Source organism: Lampetra planeri, chromosome 22 (assembly GCF_965212315.1).
Source record: "Lampetra planeri chromosome 22, kcLamPlan1.2.h2, whole genome shotgun sequence".
NCBI classification, from domain to species: domain Eukaryota; kingdom Metazoa; phylum Chordata; class Hyperoartia; order Petromyzontiformes; family Petromyzontidae; genus Lampetra; species Lampetra planeri.
Genome location: NC_136128.1, coordinates 8,005,721 through 8,026,866, shown reverse-complemented (window position 1 = coordinate 8,026,866; position 21,146 = coordinate 8,005,721).

Sequence of the window (21,146 nt, the reverse complement as noted above, 5' to 3'; positions counted from 1 at the left end):
GGCCTCATGCACGTAGCATGCAAATGCAATCTCTGCACTGGAATGCATGGTCATTATTTCTATCGTTAGTAATCATTGGTACGGGCAAAGGTTTGAAAAGCAGTAAAGCACTTTATTCACAGCCAGACTGAACAAACCGAGGGAACAGTGTTAATTTATATTCTTGGTTCTTTTGGTAAAGTCACGTAGAAGGGAAATAATACAATAATAAAAATATGAAACAATAAAATTCTCACGACGTTTCGACTGCAACACAAGCAATCATCATTATGATCATGATGACGATTGCTCATGATCATGATGATGATTGCTTGTGTTGCAGTCGAAACGTCGTGAGAATTTATTGTTTAATAGTTTTATTATTTTATTATTTCCCTTCTACGTGACTTTACCGAAAGAACCAAGAATATGAATCCCTGCAGTCACGAAAGCTTTAAATCAGTGTTAATTTACTTTACATTTACTATAGCTACACATAACAAACAATCCACAAGCGTGTATCTATAAACTAAACTATTTTAATTTTACCAGGTAAAGCCCACTGAGCTATATAGCCCCTGGCCACAAGTGTGAGCCCAACGAAGTGGCTTATCACGTGGAAATGTATAGCAACCAAATCATCTAAAACGCATGTTTCTAAATGTGGAGGGAAAAACTGGAGAATACCACACAACCACAGAGAGAAGATGCAAACTCTAAATATACAGCAGGTGCCAGGGTCGGGGTCGAACCCACGATCTCCTATATTCCAGGAGAGGTTCTTAATATTTTGACTTAAAACTTTCGTGACTGCAGGAATTCAAATTATTTGGTTCTTTCGGTAAAGTCACGTAGATGGAAAATAGAATTAACATTAAAAAATTATAAAAATAATATTAATATGAAAAAATAAAACATTCATAAAAACCAAAAACTCACGACGTTTCGATCGCAACACAAGCGGTCGTCATCAGGTGATGACGACCGCTTGATGACGACCGCTTGTGTTGCGATCGAAATGTCGTGAGTTTTTGGTTTTTCTGAATTTTTTATTTTGTATAAGTTTTATTTTATCGTGAGTTTTTGTTTTTTTATGATTTTTTTTACTTTTTTTTATTTTATTTTATTATTTTCCATCTACGCGACTTTACCGAAAGAACCAAAGAATAGGTCCTCAACATCTCGCCACCGCGGCTCCCCAATAGCAAATGTGGTCTTAAAAGAAAAAAGGCAACGTTTTGTGCGAAGGCCCTGCTTCGTAACCCGTGAGTAGAGAGGCCAGAGGGAGATGGTGGTGGCCAAGAGTTGGACACTGCGAGAGTTGGGGGCGACACGCGCACTCCGATTAGCGCAGGTTGGCTGCGTACGATGCGAAAGTCGTTCAACAAATATCAACACATACACTTCACAGCTATCGTTCTGTGGGGTCGTGTCATGTCTCAGCTTGCCCGCGTCGCTTCATCCTGCAAGCAGCACCGCAATCGTGGACTATTAATCGCAGGTCCTGACAGTGCACGCGAAAGGCATCTATCTGATCGTCAATCGCTTTGTGCAACGTGCAGCTGGCGTCAGCTTCACGTTTGGTTGTCGTAAGCCCCCTGGTGGACATGCGAGAAAGTGTAACCTCACAGTGATGCAACGTTGCTACTCTTTGGCTTTTTTCGGTAAAGTCACGTAGGTAAAAAAAAAGAAAAAAAAATGAACCCGTAAAAACAAAGTTTTTCACTATAAATCCTTTATATGCGTGGCGGCTAGAGTCCTCTCGTCCTCTGGCTTGAGATGGCTGCCACCTATGGGTCAGATGATTGCCTGCCACCATTAAGCAATTGGTAATTAAATATTTTAAAAAATTACCTGAAAAGTGTAAAATTTTGGAAAAAAAATTTCAAGAAAAGAAATTGTCACGCACAACGAGTCTGTGTGCAAAATGTCAGCTCGATTGGATCACGGGAAGTGGGTTAAAAACGACCGAAAGATTTGCACGGTCGTAAGTGCGCAAACAAGCAAGCAAGTGAACTTAATATAAAGGATTTAAAAACAATTAAATTAAATCACGACGTTTCGGAGGCAACACATGCTTCTGTCTTCAGGTGGAACCGTTACAGCTAAATTCACAGTGAATTTAATTTAGTTGTTTTTTCATTTATTTTATTTTTTTACCTACGTGACTTTACCGAAAAAATACAAAGAGTATGAATCCTTGCAGTCACGAAAACTTCAAATCTAGAATGCAACGTTGACCCAACGCTGTTGCCATGTGGTTGGAAGCGTTGGGCCAACGTTGACGCAACGTTCCATGTTTAATGAGTTGGACGTCGCTCAGTAACTATAATTGTCTTCTGTTTCCCTGCGGTAATTGGGTTGGTTGCAATGTGATTAAATAATTGATTTGTTTCACTCTGTGTTGAATGCTAGCGCCTCCAACGGCTGCAGGCAGGTATTAATTGGGTGGCCTCTAGCAGTGATACCGAGATTCACGAAATAAACGTTCGACGAATTCTGATCGCTGGGATCATCTGATTCTCCGGTGTGAACCGGGTATTGACCGGTGACGTGACGTGAAGGGTGCTCTACTTCCACCCAGAGACGAAGTGCACGTTAGTGCAAGTGGCTCTTAACCTTCACTGCAGCCTTGCAAACCCCTTTGATTCTCCATCGTTAAACAAATGTATAATCTTCTTGGTTCTTTCGGTGAAGTCACGTAGAAGGGAAATAATAAAATAATAAAAATAAAACATAATAAAATACAATTCTCACGACGTTTCGGCCACAACGCAAGCAGCCGTCCTCAGGTGAAGAACCACTACGTTTGTTTGCTGTCTTCTTGCACTCCCCACAAAACCCCGCGCGCGCCGCCACCAGAATGGATGAGTTCACACCCGTGCACCGTCGGACATGCACCCAGACTGCACGTCCGCAACAAATCGTGAATGTCAGCCTCAAAGTGTTCTTTATTGTTCTAATAGTGCAGCAACTGCTACATTGAGATTGCGTGAAGAGCTTAGCAAAACAACCAAATCAGCAGAGTCGCCGCACAAGGGAATGTCCTGCGGTATTGCCCCCAACGTTGTATTCAGGCGACTTCTAAAACGCGACAAGTGGGCTGAAACACGACACCATGGTGACACTAGGGGGCATCATGCGGACGGGACTGAACTCATTCAGGGGAAACACATTCCTGCGGAGGGAGCTGGTAGGAACGTTGGGTTGCTCGGTCAATGGCCAGGGTCAACGGCGGCGTGGTGTATTCCGCAAATATGCCCGACTGTGAGGGCGGGCACAAGCCGGCGTGAGTAGGTTAAACGTTGAGTTTTATAAGGGCACCACGGGGTGACCAGCCCCTCCCCACCCAGCCCCACCCCTCTCACCCAGCCCCTCCCCACCCTCCCAGCCCCTCCCCACCCTCCCCTCCCCACCCAGCCCCTCCCCACCCAGCCCCTCCCCACCGAGCCCCTCCCCACCCTCCCCTCCCCACCCAGCCCCACCCCTCCCTACCCAGCCCCTCCCTCCCCACCCAGCTCCTCCCTTCACGACGGACGGACGGACACAATAATCCCCTGTGGGCTGGTGGAACCAGGTGGTTCCTACCAGTAATTTTGAACGTGTGATGTGCTGCGTCACAGCAGGTTGTGTTTGCTGGGTAAACCTGAAGCAGTGCGTGGGGCTCTGTTGTGATCGCTGGCTCTGTTGACCTTCCCCGCTCCGCTCTGCAGCTTGCCACGCTGATTTGGATGTCAAGAGGGCATCTCAAAGCACGCTTTCCTTTCCTTATAGAATCACAATCAGGATATTTATTTAAACTGGAGGAATCCGATGAGCTGTATAGATACTTTATTACAGACGTCCATTCGTTTCACAGATGTCGGGTAGAGCTATATACACTCCTGTGAAAAACACATGCACATATATTTACGGTGGGTGTTGTGTTGCAGTCATGAGCACCGTGCTGACAAAATATATATTGTTAAGCTCCCTGGACGTGACAATTTTTTTTTTACTGATAGGTGGGGAAGTGGACAATATACGCCCATCTAATCTTCTATCCAGCTTGGCCCCAATATACCTGGGCCACTGCCGTTCGTTTTAGAGACTCGAACCAGACAGACTCGAATCACCACTCATACACCGCCACCACTCATACACCACCACCACCACTCATACACCACCACTCATACACCACCACTCATACACCACCACTCATACACCACCACCACTCATACACCACCACCACTCATACACCACCACCACTCATACACCACCACCACTCATACACCACCACCACCACTCATACACCACCACCACCACTCATACACCACCACCACCACTCATACACCACCACCACCACTCATACACCACCACCACCACTCATACACCACCACCACCACTCATACACCACCACCACCACTCATACACCACCACCACTCATACACCACCACCACCACTCATACACCACCACTCATACACCACCACCACTCATACACCACCACCACTCATACACCACCACCACCGGCACCACTCATACACCACCACCACTCATACACCACCACCACCACCACTCATACACCACCACCACCACTCATAGACCACCAGCACCACCACTCAAGAATTGGAGTCACGATTTAACGCAATCATTGTTTCCGTCTAGTTTGTTCTGTCTGGGTGTGTTAGCCGACACGTGGCATTGTTTACCATTTGCATCAAAACGAATTAATTCTCAAGTGCACGAATCGATACGTAGGGAGAGAAGTTGCGTTATTATTATGCGTTCAGATCATTTAGCTGCTATGCATTTGCACGTGCTAAGCCACTTAATTTGGCTATCATTGGCAGCCAAATCGCTTCTTAAAAAGAGCTTTATAGTTCAGTGAGCCTTACCTGGTAGATAAAAAAAATTGAATAGTCGTTTTATTTTATTTCACTAGGCAAAGCCCACTGAGATATATATATCTCTTTTTTAGAAGCGACCTGACCGCAAATTATCGCTCAAGGAAATGGCTTATCACGTGGAAATGTATGCAGCCAAAAACTCTAAACGCATGTTTCTAAACGTGGAGGAAAAAACCCGAAGACCCGGAGAAAAATCCACGAGACCATCTGGAACACTGTTCCTTCCGATATTAGGAATTCACTGGAGCCATGCAGGTTGAAATCATCATCTAGATTGAAAACTCATTTCTTTAGAACTGCTTTTTGTGCGTTAGTTTGTTGTCCTTCCCCCGTACCTCCGACGGCTACGTACGGTGCAAAATAAGTTTAACATACAAACCCCGCACCACTGATTAGCACGGTTGGGTACGTACGGTGTGAAATAAGTTCAACATACGTGCAATTAGAGCTGTCGCCCTCCACCACCTCACATGGCCAAACTGATCTAGCTGTCGCGGTCGTGGACAAATGCACCAGTTGAATTTTGTTTGTTGAGCAAGCAGTCATAACTTTACAATAATTATTAAATTTCCCTTCTTGCTGTTCAGCGTAAGCGCCTGTTTTGCTACTTGGCACGTTTGTCCAGGTGGCAACTCGATCTGTTTGGTCGTGTCGGTTGATGGAGGGATATGGCCCTAATTGGAATTATAACTGCGCGATCTGAGCAAAAAGAAACCATTTAAGGCGTAACAACGAGCATCAACTAACATACATTATTACGCTCACAAATCGTCCGTCGAATCACGTGCGAAACACGCAAATGTTTTTTTTGTATTCGTGTTATTTGACAATGCTTTCACGCTCATCAGTACATTGATGGAGGGTTGTATATTATGATTATCATGATTTAAGTAGCAGAGGATTAGCGTGACTTAGAGGTTGCGACATTCGCCACAATGTAAACACAGATGGACTTTTCAATGGAATCGAGGCCGTGAATCTCGCATAATCGTATTGAATAGCCAAGAGGACAAATAATGACTCCCCTGTTGACTACCCACCCCTCCCAGATGTGTGCACATTTGAAAGCAGATCGGGCTTTTTTTCACAAATATATTGTTCGGCTCTTTTAATGAAGAAAAAAAAAATACAATGATAAAATGTGTACAGTAACAAGATACGCGCGGTGTTTGTGAAGCAATATTCAATCATAAAAATACACGAATACATTGTCAACACGAGCCCAGCTGTGACTCATCTTCCAAGACTGCTGCCATACGCCGCCGTTGCCGCCGTTGCCCCCGCTGCCTAATGGATCTTTGAATAATGAATGCCGCTAATCCCCGTTTTAAAAAGGCTCGAAGAGCCGGTGGAGTGATGGCAACGACTGCGTGAAACTCGGCAAACGGTGCCAGAGAAATGTCATGGAGGGTATTGGGCACTTATAATCTAACAGTGTGGGAAATCGACTGCGTGGGTCGGGAGATGCCCAGCCACTGCAGAGTAGTGTCGTTACGTTCATAAAATTTGCATTAACCGGGGAATTTGCGCGGAAATAAATGGTTACCGTCTAGATTTGAAGCTTTCGTGACTGCAAGGATTCATATTCTTAGGGTTTTTTTCGGTAAAGTCACGTAGGTAAAAAATAAAAATTAATAAAAGTAAAATAAAAAATAAAATAAAAATCACGACGTTTCGGAGGCAACACAAGCTTCCGTCTTCAGGTGGGACCGTCACATCCACGATAGCTGTACTACTTGTACAGCTATCGTGCTGTGACGGTCGAAACGTCGTGATTTTTATTTTATTTTTTATTTTACTTTTATTAATTACATTTTTTTTACCTACGTGACTTTACCGAAAAAAAACCTAAGAAAATGGTCACCGGTTTGACACGCGTGTCGAAAGGTCGAGAGAAATACACGTACCTTACTTTTGTTTAACTTTAAACTGAGACGATAAGAAAGCTGCCGTGTCGTGGTGTAACTGTAAACTATGTTTATTTTGGCAGGTAAAGCCCAGGAAGCCATTTGCTCTTTTCAAAAGCGACCCAGCCACAAATGATAGCCCGAAGAAGTGGCTTATCATGTGGAAATTTACAGCAGCGAAATATTCTAAACGCATATGTCTAAGTGTGGAAGTAAAACATGGAGGACCCTGATAGAAATCCACGCGACCACAGGGAGAACACGCAAATTACAAATATACAGGCGTCAGGGTCTGGATCAAACCCACGAACCCGTGTATATCAGGCGAGGTATTTAACATCTCGCCGCCGCGGTAATGGTCAACACGCTGAACTTGCAATCCAGAGCCACCTCGATTCGATCTTCCGTTGTCGCAGTTGAAAGAGCGGAGCAAGTGCCTCATAATCTGCCCACCCAGTTGTACAAACAATGGGCATGCCACAGTCAATCGGAAGATTCCGTGTGGTGGGGTAAAGTGTGGGTACACCCACCTCTTCCAAAACGTCTGACCAGTGTGGAAAATTAGGCCGAATACTCGATGGAGTGCCGCCTCTAGAGCTGCCTGTAGTGGAGGCCTAGATCCCAGCAGGGGCGTGAGTGAGCAATTGCAGGTCTGTGCCTTTGCCTTCTAAACTGAACTGTGAACATTGAGTCACTTGGCTCCTACCCCCGCGCCCACGAATGAAGTCGTCACCCACACACAGTGGGGCGAACGAAAGATGTTTTTTGTTTTGCGCTCAGTTTTCCGGGTGGAATGCTGAAGTTTTCTCCCTCGAGCTACTGTGGTGCCGCTTACGGTGGTGGGTGTTGGTTTTCTGTTCCCACTTGTTGGTCTTCGATTCAACATACAGACAGCGCTAACACCCCCATGTGAGCGAGGATGGCTATGATCATTAGCATTCATCCTGTGTACACACACAATTGTGTCTTGATCGGCAAACCATGACAGATATTCCCAATGTGTTCTTTTGCATGTCACGATGATATCGCCGGTCATGGCCCTGCAGTCTAAAGGGGACGCATTTGGGCATCGCTAAATGTGCGTTTGCGCCTCTGTACGACCCACGGTGATGGGCGAGGTTGGTTGGGGGAGTCGGTGGGCGAGGTTGGAGGGGGAGTTGGTGGGCGAGGTTGGATGGGGGAGTCGGTGGGCGAGGTTGGAGGGGGAGTTGGTGGGCGAGGTTGGATGGGGGAGTCGGTGGGCGAGGTTGGATGGAGGAGTTGGTGGGCGAGGTTGGAGGGGGAGTTGGTGGGCGAGGTTGGTTGGGGGAGTCGGTGGGCGAGGTTGGATGGAGGAGTTGGTGGGCGAGGTTGGAGGGGGAGTTGGTGGGCGAGGTTGGTTGGGGGAGTCGGTGGGCGAGGTTGGATGGAGGAGTTGGTGGGCGAGGTTGGATGGAGGAGTTGGTGGGCGAGGTTGGAGGGGGAGTTGGTGGGCGAGGTTGGTTGGGGGAGTCGGTGGGCGAGGTTGGATGGAGGAGTTGGTGGGCGAGGTTGGAGGGGGAGTTGGTGGGCGAGGTTGGTTGGGGGAGTTGGTGGGTGAGGTTGGAGGGGGAGTTGGTGGGCGAGGTTGGTTGGGGGAGTCGGTGGGCGAGGTTGGATGGAGGAGTTGGTGGGCGAGGTTGGATGGGGGAGTCGGTGGGCGAGGTTGGAGGGGGAGTTGGTGGGCGAGGTTGGATGGAGGAGTTGGTGGGCGAGGTTGGAGGGGGAGTTGGTGGGCGAGGTTGGATGGGGGAGTCGGTGGGCGAGGTTGGAGGGGGAGTTGGTGGGCGAGGTTGGTTGGGGGAGTCGGTGGGCGAGGTTGGAGGGGGAGTTGGTGGGCGAGGTTGGATGGGGGAGTCGGTGGGCGAGGTTGGATGGAGGAGTTGGTGGGCGAGGTTGGAGGGGGAGTTGGTGGGCGAGGTTGGTTGGGGGAGTCGGTGGGCGAGGTTGGATGGAGGAGTTGGTGGGCGAGGTTGGAGGGGGAGTTGGTGGGCGAGGTTGGTTGGGGGAGTCGGTGGGCGAGGTTGGATGGAGGAGTTGGTGGGCGAGGTTGGATGGAGGAGTTGGTGGGCGAGGTTGGAGGGGGAGTTGGTGGGCGAGGTTGGTTGGGGGAGTCGGTGGGCGAGGTTGGATGGAGGAGTTGGTGGGCGAGGTTGGAGGGGGAGTTGGTGGGCGAGGTTGGTTGGGGGAGTTGGTGGGTGAGGTTGGAGGGGGAGTTGGTGGGCGAGGTTGGTTGGGGGAGTCGGTGGGCGAGGTTGGATGGAGGAGTTGGTGGGCGAGGTTGGATGGGGGAGTCGGTGGGCGAGGTTGGAGGGGGAGTTGGTGGGCGAGGTTGGATGGAGGAGTTGGTGGGCGAGGTTGGAGGGGGAGTTGGTGGGCGAGGTTGGTTGGGGGAGTCGGTGGGCGAGGTTGGATGGGGGAGTCGGTGGGCGAGGTTGGAGGGGGAGTTGGTGGGCGAGGTTGGATGGGGGAGTCGGTGGGCGAGGTTGGAGGGGGGAGTCGGTGGGCGAGGTTGGATGGGGGAGTCGGTGGGCGAGGTTGGAGGGGGAGTTGGTGGGCGAGGTTGGATGGGGGAGTCGGTGGGCGAGGTTGGAGGGGGAGTTGGTGGGCGAGGTTGGATGGGGGAGTCGGTGGGCGAGGTTGGATGGAGGAGTTGGTGGGCGAGGTTGGAGGGGGAGTTGGTGGGCGAGGTTGGTTGGGGGAGTCGGTGGGCGAGGTTGGATGGAGGAGTTGGTGGGCGAGGTTGGAGGGGGAGTTGGTGGGCGAGGTTGGTTGGGGGAGTCGGTGGGCGAGGTTGGATGGAGGAGTTGGTGGGCGAGGTTGGATGGAGGAGTTGGTGGGCGAGGTTGGAGGGGGAGTTGGTGGGCGAGGTTGGTTGGGGGAGTCGGTGGGCGAGGTTGGATGGAGGAGTTGGTGGGCGAGGTTGGAGGGGGAGTTGGTGGGCGAGGTTGGTTGGGGGAGTTGGTGGGTGAGGTTGGAGGGGGAGTTGGTGGGCGAGGTTGGTTGGGGGAGTCGGTGGGCGAGGTTGGATGGAGGAGTTGGTGGGCGAGGTTGGATGGGGGAGTCGGTGGGCGAGGTTGGAGGGGGAGTTGGTGGGCGAGGTTGGATGGAGGAGTTGGTGGGCGAGGTTGGAGGGGGAGTTGGTGGGCGAGGTTGGATGGGGGAGTCGGTGGGCGAGGTTGGAGGGGGAGTTGGTGGGCGAGGTTGGTTGGGGGAGTCGGTGGGCGAGGTTGGAGGGGGAGTTGGTGGGCGAGGTTGGATGGGGGAGTCGGTGGGCGAGGTTGGATGGAGGAGTTGGTGGGCGAGGTTGGAGGGGGAGTTGGTGGGCGAGGTTGGTTGGGGGAGTCGGTGGGCGAGGTTGGATGGAGGAGTTGGTGGGCGAGGTTGGAGGGGGAGTTGGTGGGCGAGGTTGGTTGGGGGAGTCGGTGGGCGAGGTTGGATGGAGGAGTTGGTGGGCGAGGTTGGATGGAGGAGTTGGTGGGCGAGGTTGGAGGGGGAGTTGGTGGGCGAGGTTGGTTGGGGGAGTCGGTGGGCGAGGTTGGATGGAGGAGTTGGTGGGCGAGGTTGGAGGGGGAGTTGGTGGGCGAGGTTGGTTGGGGGAGTTGGTGGGTGAGGTTGGAGGGGGAGTTGGTGGGCGAGGTTGGTTGGGGGAGTCGGTGGGCGAGGTTGGATGGAGGAGTTGGTGGGCGAGGTTGGATGGGGGAGTCGGTGGGCGAGGTTGGAGGGGGAGTTGGTGGGCGAGGTTGGATGGAGGAGTTGGTGGGCGAGGTTGGAGGGGGAGTTGGTGGGCGAGGTTGGTTGGGGGAGTCGGTGGGCGAGGTTGGATGGGGGAGTCGGTGGGCGAGGTTGGAGGGGGAGTTGGTGGGCGAGGTTGGATGGGGGAGTCGGTGGGCGAGGTTGGAGGGGGGAGTCGGTGGGCGAGGTTGGATGGGGGAGTCGGTGGGCGAGGTTGGAGGGGGGAGTCGGTGGGCGAGCTTGGAGGGGGAGTTGGTGGGCGAGGTTGGATGGGGGAGTCGGTGGGCGAGGTTGGAGGGGGAGTTGGTGGGTGAGGTTGGAGGGGGAGTTGGTGGGTGAGGTTGGAGGGGGGAGTTGGTGGGCGAGGTTGGAGGGGGGAGTTGGTGGGTGAGGTTGGAGGGGGAGTTGGTGGGTGAGGTTGGAGGGGGAGTTGGTGGGTGAGGTTGGATGGGGGAGTTGGTGGGTGAGGTTGGAGGGGGAGTTGGTGGGTGAGGTTGGAGGGGGGAGTTGGTGGGCGAGGTTGGAGGGGGGAGTTGGTGGGTGAGGTTGGAGGGGGAGTTGGTGGGTGAGGTTGGAGGGGGAGTTGGTGGGTGAGGTTGGATGGGGGAGTTGGTGGGTGAGGTTGGAGGGGGGAGTTGGTGGGCGAGGTTGGATGGGGGAGTTGGTGGGTGAGGTTGGAGGGGGAGTTGGTGGGTGAGGTTGGATGGGGGAGTTGGTGGGTGAGGTTGGAGGGGGGAGTTGGTGGGTGAGGTTGGAGGGGGGAGTTGGTGGGCGAGGTTGGAGGGGGGAGTTGGTGGGTGAGGTTGGATGGGGGAGTTGATGGGTGAGGTTGGATGGGGGAGTTGGGGGGTGAGGTTGGAGGGGGGAGTTGGTGGGCGAGGTTGGAGGGGGGAGTTGGTGGACGAGGTTGGAGGGGGGAGTTGGTGGGTGAGGTTTGAGGGGGGAGTTGGTGGGTGAGGTTGGATGGGAGAGTTGGTGGGTGAGGTTGGATGGGGGAGTTGGTGGGTGAGGTTGGAGGGGGAGTTGGTGGGTGAGGTTGGAGGGGGAGTTGGTGGGCGAGGTTGGTTGGGGAGTTGGTGGGTGAGGTTGGTTGGGGAGTTGGTGGGTGAGGTTGGAGGGGGAGTTGGTGGGCGAGGTTGGTTGGGGAGTTGGTGGGTGAGGTTGGATGGGGGAGTTGGTGGGTGAGGTTGGAGGGGGAGTTGGTGGGTGAGGTTGGTTGGGGAGTTGGTGGGTGAGGTTGGTTGGGGAGTTGGTGGGTGAGGTTGGAGGGGGAGTTGGTGGGCGAGGTTGGAGGGGGGAGTTGGTGGGTGAGGTTGTAGGGGGGAAGTTGGTGGGCGAGGTTGGATGGGGGAGTTGGTGGGTGAGGTTGTAGGGGGGGAGTTAGTGGGCGAGGTTGGAGGGGGAGTTGGTGGGTGAGGTTGTAGGGGGGGAGTTGGTGGGCGAGGTTGGAGGGGGGAGTTGGTGGGCGAGGTTGGGTTTGTCTCGGCTAGCGGCACCCACGTAGCAAGAGCTCCTGAGTGCACGAGTCGATAATGACATCGTTAGTGGTGAAATGTCAGCCTCAAACGGTCATCTCAACGTGTGACCTCAATTGCACCGAGAATCACTTGTGGCCAATGAAAACGGAACGCCCGATTGCACCCGATATGAGGCGATGTCTACGAATACGGTGCTTAATGGCAAAGACGCTTATCTATAATGCACGTGAAAGTGTAAAGTAATGCTTAATACATTTTATTGACAGCATATGCCGTTGCCAAAGTACGCATGTGTTTAACACCAGGCTCAATTCCAAGCTCAAGTTTTTGCTTATTTTTGCTTCACGATGAACTGCCTCTCTATTGTGTATGTAAATATTAGCCCAATTTTTTTTATTTGTCCTTCATTTACAGCACTTGTTATACATACAAATGGTGGTTTTTGTTTCGCGTTGTGCTCTTATTTTCACAGTGCGTTAAGTGAGCAGGTGAGCTCGGCCTGTGGTCACGCGTGGCTGGGTCACAACGCCGCCTACGACGACGACGACGATGATGATGGTGGTGGCGGCGGTGTCGTTTGTCCCTCTTTAATGCTGGGCTGTTATCAAACACCTGCAGATGCATTGCGCAATTGTCTCTCACTCGGCGAGTGGCACTGGTTTCATTGTGGGACGACTTCCGTTGCTCAGGCTGACCGTGCACTCAGCAAACACAGCCAGGCTTGCAATGGCACTCGAGAAAATAGGGAGAGAGAAAAAAAAACCCACCGGCCATTGAAAACTGCTGTTCTCCGAGATATATTCAGGGTTCGTTAGGGCCCTATTAATGCACTGAACCGGAAAGGTAGAGACTTCTTCGGGGTTCGATTCGGGCTTTCAGCCAACTGTGATTGAACCAACACCAGCTGGCACGCCAGTCCATCGAAATATCTACATCGATGTGTCGTTATAATAGAATTCGACAATCCTAGGCTATATATCGCTAGATCTGGACGACTGCAGATTTCAGGATACTCTGCCCACGACGTAATCACGAGGCTATCACTGTCAATTGTCCAGTGGCGGATGGTGACTCGAATTTTCCACAGGGCAGAGCCTCAGCGGGGACGTGGGGGTCATTCGCAAGTGTAGACCAAATTGGCAAAATTAAAAAAAAACTACCCACAAATTACTCAACTTGTTGCCGAACGAATCCACGACAATGTCGCGCTCATTGCACACACAGAGTGCTCGCCACACTTGAACGACAGTACCTTGCTGAACTTGTCAATGAGCATGAACCATCACGCCGACTCCGATCATCCTCGCAGCAGCAGATGCGCTTCTGTGGCCGTCTGGAACGTTCTTCCTTCGGATATTCGTACGCGCTTTTCACATCCAGTTTGAAAACGAATTTCTTTAGAACTGCCCTTTTGCGTGTAGTTTGTTGTCCTTCCGATGAGCACGTTTGGCTACGTACGGTGCAAAAAAAGTTAAAAAAGACATAATACAACTACGATTAAACACAAAGCATCGCCCCCCTACTGTGAAACTGCAGCGGGCTATGTCGTAATACAGCAGCGTATGCCTGAGAGCCTTGCGTTGTAAGAATGACATGCACACCAAATGTGCCATACGAATATTACTATTGTTATTGTCAACCGTTAAATACAACACAACACGACAGATCTGTCTGCATGGTGGAGATATTCTGTAGAACACATCTGTAATGCTTGCCTTTCGTATACACTTGTATGATGCAACATACCTTCATGGCACATGTATAACACAGACTGCACGCACAGCTGACCAGATCAGCCTGAGTCCTCATAACGTTTCCGAAGCTAAGCAGGTCTGAGCTTTTTTTTCAAATTGTATTGCTGTGGATTTCACACATGATAATGATTGCTTGTGTTGCAGTTGAAACGTCGTGAGAATTGTATTTTTTATATTTTTATTTTTTATTATTTTATAATAATTATGATTTTATTTTTTTATTTCCCTTCTACGTGACTTTACCGAAAGAACCAAGAATATGAATCCCTGCAGTCACGAAATCTTTAAATCAAAATGTAGGTCTGAGCTTGTTTAGCACTTGGATTGGAGACTGCATTGGAGTTTTCCCGCTCAATATCAGTGGCGAATATCGGAACTGGTTCTGGGCCTCCCCTAGATCGACTGGGCCTGAGATGAGTACCTGGTGTGGTGTGTAAACATCAGCACGGCTCGCTGTGGCCGGGAATTGTTGCGGTTGGTAGCGCAGTGCAGCTGATCACTACATTACCGGTACACACACATAAACACACAAAGGTAAAGATCCCCCGTATAGTATTAACAGACGTTTGGGGCAAGTGTTGTTAGCGAACACCTTATGAAGGTCAACACAAGATAGGATGGGTGGCCAGTACCACGTCCGCCCTCCTCTGTCTCCTGGTGCTAATTTTAGGCTGAGTCGACGTAGGGGAGGCCCAGTACAGATATTCGCCACATCTTGTCGCACGTGAACACAAACACGCGCAGGCACATCCAAGCATAAACACATGAACGCACACACACAGGCACATCCAAGCATTAACACATGAACACACACACAGGCACATCCAAGCATTAACACATGAACACACACACACAGGCACATCCAAGCATTAACACATGAACACACACACAGGCACATCCAAGCATTAACACATGAACACACACACAGGCACATCCAAGCATTAACACATGAACACACATACACACACAGGCACATCCAAGCATTAACACATGAACACACACACACAGGCACATCCAAGCATTAACACATGAACACACACACAGGCACATCCAAGCATTAACACATGAACACACATACACACACAGGCACACCCAAGCATTAACACATGAACACACACACACAGGCACATCCAAGCATTAACACATGAACACACACATACACGCACAGGCACATCCAAGCATTAACACATGAACACACACAGGCACATCCAAGCATTAACACATGAACACAAACACAGGCACATCCAAGCATTAACACATGAACACACACGCACAGGCACATCCAAGCATTAACACATGAACACACACACAGGCACATCCAAGCATTAACACATGAACGCACATGCACATCCAAGCATAAACACATGAACACACACATACACGCACAGGCACATCCAAGCATAAACACATGAACACACACACACAGGCACATCCAAGCATTAACACATGAACGCACATGCACATCCAAGCATAAACACATGAACACACACATACACGCACAGGCACATCCAAGCATAAACACATGAACGCAAATACGCACAGGCACATTCAAGCATAAACACATGAACACACATACACACACAGGCACATCCAAGCATAAACACATGAACACACATACACACACAGGCACATCCAAGCATAAACACATGAACACACATACACACACAGGCACATCCAAGCATAAACACATGAACACACATACACACACAGGCACATCCAAGCATTAACACGCGCATATAAACACAGGGATATACAACACAGGCACACTCCCGGAGGTGCACGCAAAAGACAAATGTTCCCCACACAGCCGACGCAGATTGTTGGGGCAAGTGCTGTTAGCGACCTCCAATAAAGACCGGCACGGCAACACGAGGGGAGTCACGTGGCCTGCACCAGCTGAACGTCCGACCGCCTTTGTCTCACCCCAAGTGCCGTTGTTTACTCACCGCAGCAGGTGCACGGGCACACAGAGACAAAGAAACCCCCCTCCCCCTATAACCTTATCACACGTGTGGGGCAAGCGCTGTTAGCGAGCACACACACACGCACACACGCAGTTGCAGGCGCATCACGCACAGACACGCAAGCTTGTAACGCAAGCGCTTCTAGGAGGAAGAGATCTAAAAAAAAACGCCAATCGCTTGCGGCGAGCAAATTTTTGCTTTTCTCTTCCCACAAGTAGGCGGGCTCTGAGCTTCGGTGAAACTGGTGTCTAAGCTGCTGCCCCCAGCCTACAGGTGAGTTGACGAGATCCCCCGTGGCGACGAGCGCTCATCACGACTGCCACCTGCGTGCGCGTGCGTGCGCGTGCGTGCGAGCACCGTGTCTGGGATTCATCTCGTGAAACTCGGAGGAGAAGAAGGAGGAGGGAGAGGCAATGTCTCTCGCGGCATCGTCGTTTTACGAGCTGCAGGTAAAACTGTCGGCGTGTAGAGATGCGCATGTTGCACGGGTCCGTGTTGCTGCAACGAAAAACTCGCGACACGGGGCCGTGTCACGAATGGGATGTTTCGCGTTTAGAGTATTTCAAGGCTGCATAGGGTTTATCTGCCGCGTACTCGTCTAATTTTCCGAGTTTATTTCCCCCCCGTATCCCCAGCGTTTGGCATTGTTGCTGCAGTGGCATTGTTGCTGCATTGGCATTGTTGATGCATTGGCATTGTTGCTGCATTGGCATTGTTGCTGCATTGGCATTGTTGCTGCATTGGCAGCATACATTACTACATTACATTATACACTACTACGTTATAAACTACTATACTATACACTACACTATACACTACTACACTATACACTACTACATTATATACTGCTACACGACACACTACTACACTACACTATACACTACACTCCACACTACAGACTACACACTACTACATTATTTTACATTACTACGTTACACTATACACTACTACGCTATACACTCTACATTATATACTACACTATACACTACTACATTGTATACTACACTATACACTATACACTACTACATTACATACTACACTATATACTACTACACTATACACTACACTATACACTACTACACAGACTCGAGCTTTGCCTAGGGAATTCCCAGGTGTTCCCCAGCCAGACGAGCGACATCGTCCCAACAGCGTGTCCTGGGGCCGGCCCCGGCGTCTCCGCATCGCGTTGTTATTGCGCGGTATCTCGCTACCCCCAAACTGGGCATCACCTTTTGGCAGGAACCTCCTGAAAAAAGAAGTCGTGAGTTCACGAGGCTCAGAGGGGATATAATCCCCGGGTTAAAAAGCGTCACGATAAATCAATCAACTCCTGTGCTTGGTAACTTAATACTTCAACAGCAGATCAACGCCTAACAATAACATCTCTGCTTGGATCATGTGAGGGTTCCATCTCGAGGCCTTGATTTTGCCACTTTCTGTATTCATCCGACATCCACGAACGACATCCCTAAGTGAGAGGACATTGCGACCACGTGCTGCTGCTCATGTACGTAGAACTCCGTTGCGTGAGAGCCCATTGCACTGGCAGTGCCATCCAATTAGGGACCACGCGACTACAAACATTATGAGCCGGACAAGGTACATATGTCTTCTTGGTTCTTTCGGTAATGTCACGTAGAATGGAAATAATAAAATAATAAAAATAAAACATAATAAAATAATTCTCACGACGTTTCGGCCACAACGCAAGCAGCCGTCCTCAGGTGAAGAACATGGCTGTCGAGAAGACAGAGTGAGAATTATTTTATTATGTTTTATTTTTATTATTTTATTATTTCCATTCTACGTGACTTTACCGAAAGAACCAAGAAGATGAATCCCTGCAGTAACGAAAGCTTTAAATCGAAAAAGGTACATATGTTAACGATATTACAGTTTCGGTTATATTTTTAAAGGATGAATACGGGGGCGCCACGGTGGCGAGATGTTAACTACCTCGCCTGGTGTACAGAAGATCGTGGGTTCGATCCCGACCCTGACGCCTGCTGTATATTTGGAGTTTGCGTGTCTCTCTCTCTCTCCCCGGTGGTCGCGTGGATTTTTCTCCAGGTCCTCCGGTTTTTTCCTCCACATTCACAATCAACGTCACGTGTTTAGATGATTTGGCTGCTATAAACGTCCACGTGATACGGCCACTTCGTTGAGCTATCATTTGTGGCTGAGGTCCCCTTCTGTAAAAGAGTAGTTTAGTTTTTGAATATGCGGAAAGTTTAAGCTGGTATTTTTATTCACCATTCTATTTTCACGAATCTGGGCCCTCTTTAGCTACACGGGGACCTGTGCATTAACTTGTTTTCCCGTCTTGGCGGCATAAATTTTGCCCATGCCGATGGCACCACCTCCAAAGCGAGCGGTGGTTGTGTCCGGGGAGCAGCTGGCTGCGTGTGGGGGGCAAGGGAGAATGCTGTGCCATCGCTCGACAAATATTGAGGAGCCAAGCGGAAATTAACTTGCTGCGGTATCATTGTTTCGACCTCATTCTCTCCCATGCGCCTTTCATTACATTATGTTTATGGTCGGGTGATGCTAAAGTGTTTGTTTAAACAACTCTCTGACGAGTCTGAAACGGGCCGTGCAAAGCCAGATGTTTTGTTTTCTCATTTGGTACGAGGGTGCCGCGGTGGTGAAATGTTAACTACCTCGCCTGGTATACAGGATGGTCGCGGGTTCGATCCTGACCCCTATATTTTTCTCCGGGTCCTCCGGTTTTTCCTTCCACGTTTAGAATCAACGAGCGCTTGGGGTGGTTTTGGCTGATGTACATTTCCACATTGATAAGACAACTTCGTTGATAGCCAGGTCGTTTCTCAGGAACAATAAGTATAATCTGTAAAAACAAAGTTTTTCACTTTAAATCCTTTATATGCGTGGCGGCTAGAGTCCTCTCGTCCTCTGGCTTGAGATGGCTGCCACCTATGGGTCAGATGATTGCCTGCCACCATTAAGCAATTGGTAATTAAATATAATATTTTTGTCCTAAAAAGTGAAAATTTTTGATTTTTTTTTCACGAACATTAATTGTCACGCTCAACGAGTCTGTGTGGAAAATGTCAGCTCGATTGGATCACGGGAAGTGGGTTAAAAAACGACCGAAAGATGTGCACGGTCCTAAGCAAGCAAGCGAACTTAATATAAAGTATTTAAAAATAGCTTCATGGGCTTCACCTTGTTAAATAAAAAAAAATAAAAAAATACAAAATCTTGACTTAAAGCTTTTGTGACTGCAGGAATTCATATTCTTCGGGTCTTTCGGTAAAGTCACGTAGATAGGTTCAAAGAAAATAACAAAAAATAACAAAAAAAACTACGACGTTTCGATCGCAACACAAGCAATCGTCATCAGAAAAAAAGAGTGGATGACGATCGCTTGTGTCGCGATCGAAACGTCGTAGTTTTTTGTTATGTTTTGTTATTTTCTTTGAACCTATCGATGTGACTTTACCGAAAGACCCAAGAACATAAGTAACAACATCATTTAGTTTTAAAGTTTATGGAAGTTCCAGACGCGCGTGCCAATTCCTTTGGGGCGTTCCTGAAAACACAACGACGCACACGTGGAGTCCTGGCAAATTCCCCGATCCCCCTTCACCTTTCCTGCCTTTCCACTTCAACCCTCTCGACCAATCACCCCCCCTTCCTTACTCAAGTGACCCCCCACCCCCCCCCCCAATATTTTATGAGGTTGCGGTGATGTAATCTGTGAGTTTCGATTTAAAGCTTTCGTGACTGCAGGGATTCATCTTCTTGGTTCTTTCGGTAAAGTCATCACGTAGAAGGGAAATAATAAAATAATAAAATAAAACATTATAAAATAATTCTCACGACGTTTCGGCCACAACGCAAGCAGCCGTCTTCAGGTGGAGAACAGGTCTGTCGAGAAGGCAGATATTATGTTTTATTTTTATTATTTTATTATTTTCCTTCTACGTGACTTTACCGAAAGAACCAAGAAGATGAATCTGTGAGTTGTGAACATGGTCCGCGGGGTTCGTTTATTTATCCCCCACCCAGTGGTGTGCGTTGCCAGCTGCCACACTGGCGCGCGTCCCCGGCTACACTAATGATGGTAATTGATGTAATCGGCACGTGTACCTAGCAATCAACCCATTTACGCGAAGGAGAGATTCAAGCAATTAACCATGCAATTTAACACGTAGGCTTTCGCGACCAATATCATTCATGATAGAGGGTTTTAGGTTATATCGCGTAAATATATAAATGCGTCGTTAAAACCCGCCACCACACGACACAGCCGACTAGTAAGGGTTGCCACGTAAACAGAACGTGGCCAATTCGTCACTAGTGGTGGCGGGTTTTAAAACAACAATTATATATTCACGCAATCTAACCCCCCCCCCCCAAAAAAAAACTCTATTATGGATAACCATTAAATGTCCATTTGTATGATGAGCGGTGAATGATGTAGATGTAATTCGGGAAAGCATTTCGGAATATGCCTACACGAGGAGCTGTGATGTCCGATTATAATTACACTCAAAAAATGTTGTTCCTGGGTAGTAAGTGTTATTTCCTAATTGCTTATGCCTACAAAGTATAGAAAATGTCTATTCCCCGCAAACTTTGTTTTTGTGACCAGGACAGTGATGTTTTGAAATGTACCTATTTTCGATGAGAAAACGGGTGAATGTGTGTCTTTTTGTTCACATAAAGTCAGAAGAAAAAAACAACATATGAATCAAAATTAACATGTATTTATACTAAAGCAATACAAACATGACTACAAAATATTTAGAAGTGAGTAGTTTCTCGATATTTACAATTATACTGTGAATCCCTTTCACGAATCATCCCCCAAATTTAGTCTCCCATCATGTTCTCGTTATACTGTCCTTGGTAGCGGCGTTCAAATTCCAGTATATCCTGGTGGAAGCGCTCGCCTTGCTCCTCCGAGTACGCTCCCATGTTTTCCTTCAATTTATCAAGATGAGCATCAAGGATCTGGACTTTGAGGGACATCCTACATCCCATTGTGCCATAGTTCTTCACCAGAGTCTCAACCACGTAGTTTTCGACCTTGTGATTGCCTAGGAAGCCACGAACCACTGCGACAAAGCTGTTCCAAGCCACTTTCTCCTTACTAGTGAGCTTCTTGGGGAATTCATTGCATTCCAGGATCCTCTTTATCTGTGGTCCGACGTTTTTTACCTTTGCCTCAGACAGCTTAGGGAAGAAGACGCAAGCACTTCAGTTGTGTGAATGGGGGAGATTAGGGAGAGAGGGATTAGATAGGGAGATTAGCATGAATGAGCTTCCTTTGCCGCATAAGAGTATCAATGCCCGTATATGCGCACAACAGCAGTGTTCATGAGAGTTTAGCACCATGAGAGTGCAATCCAAAGGACATGTTAATTTTTAACAATATGTTGTTTTTTTCTGACTTTA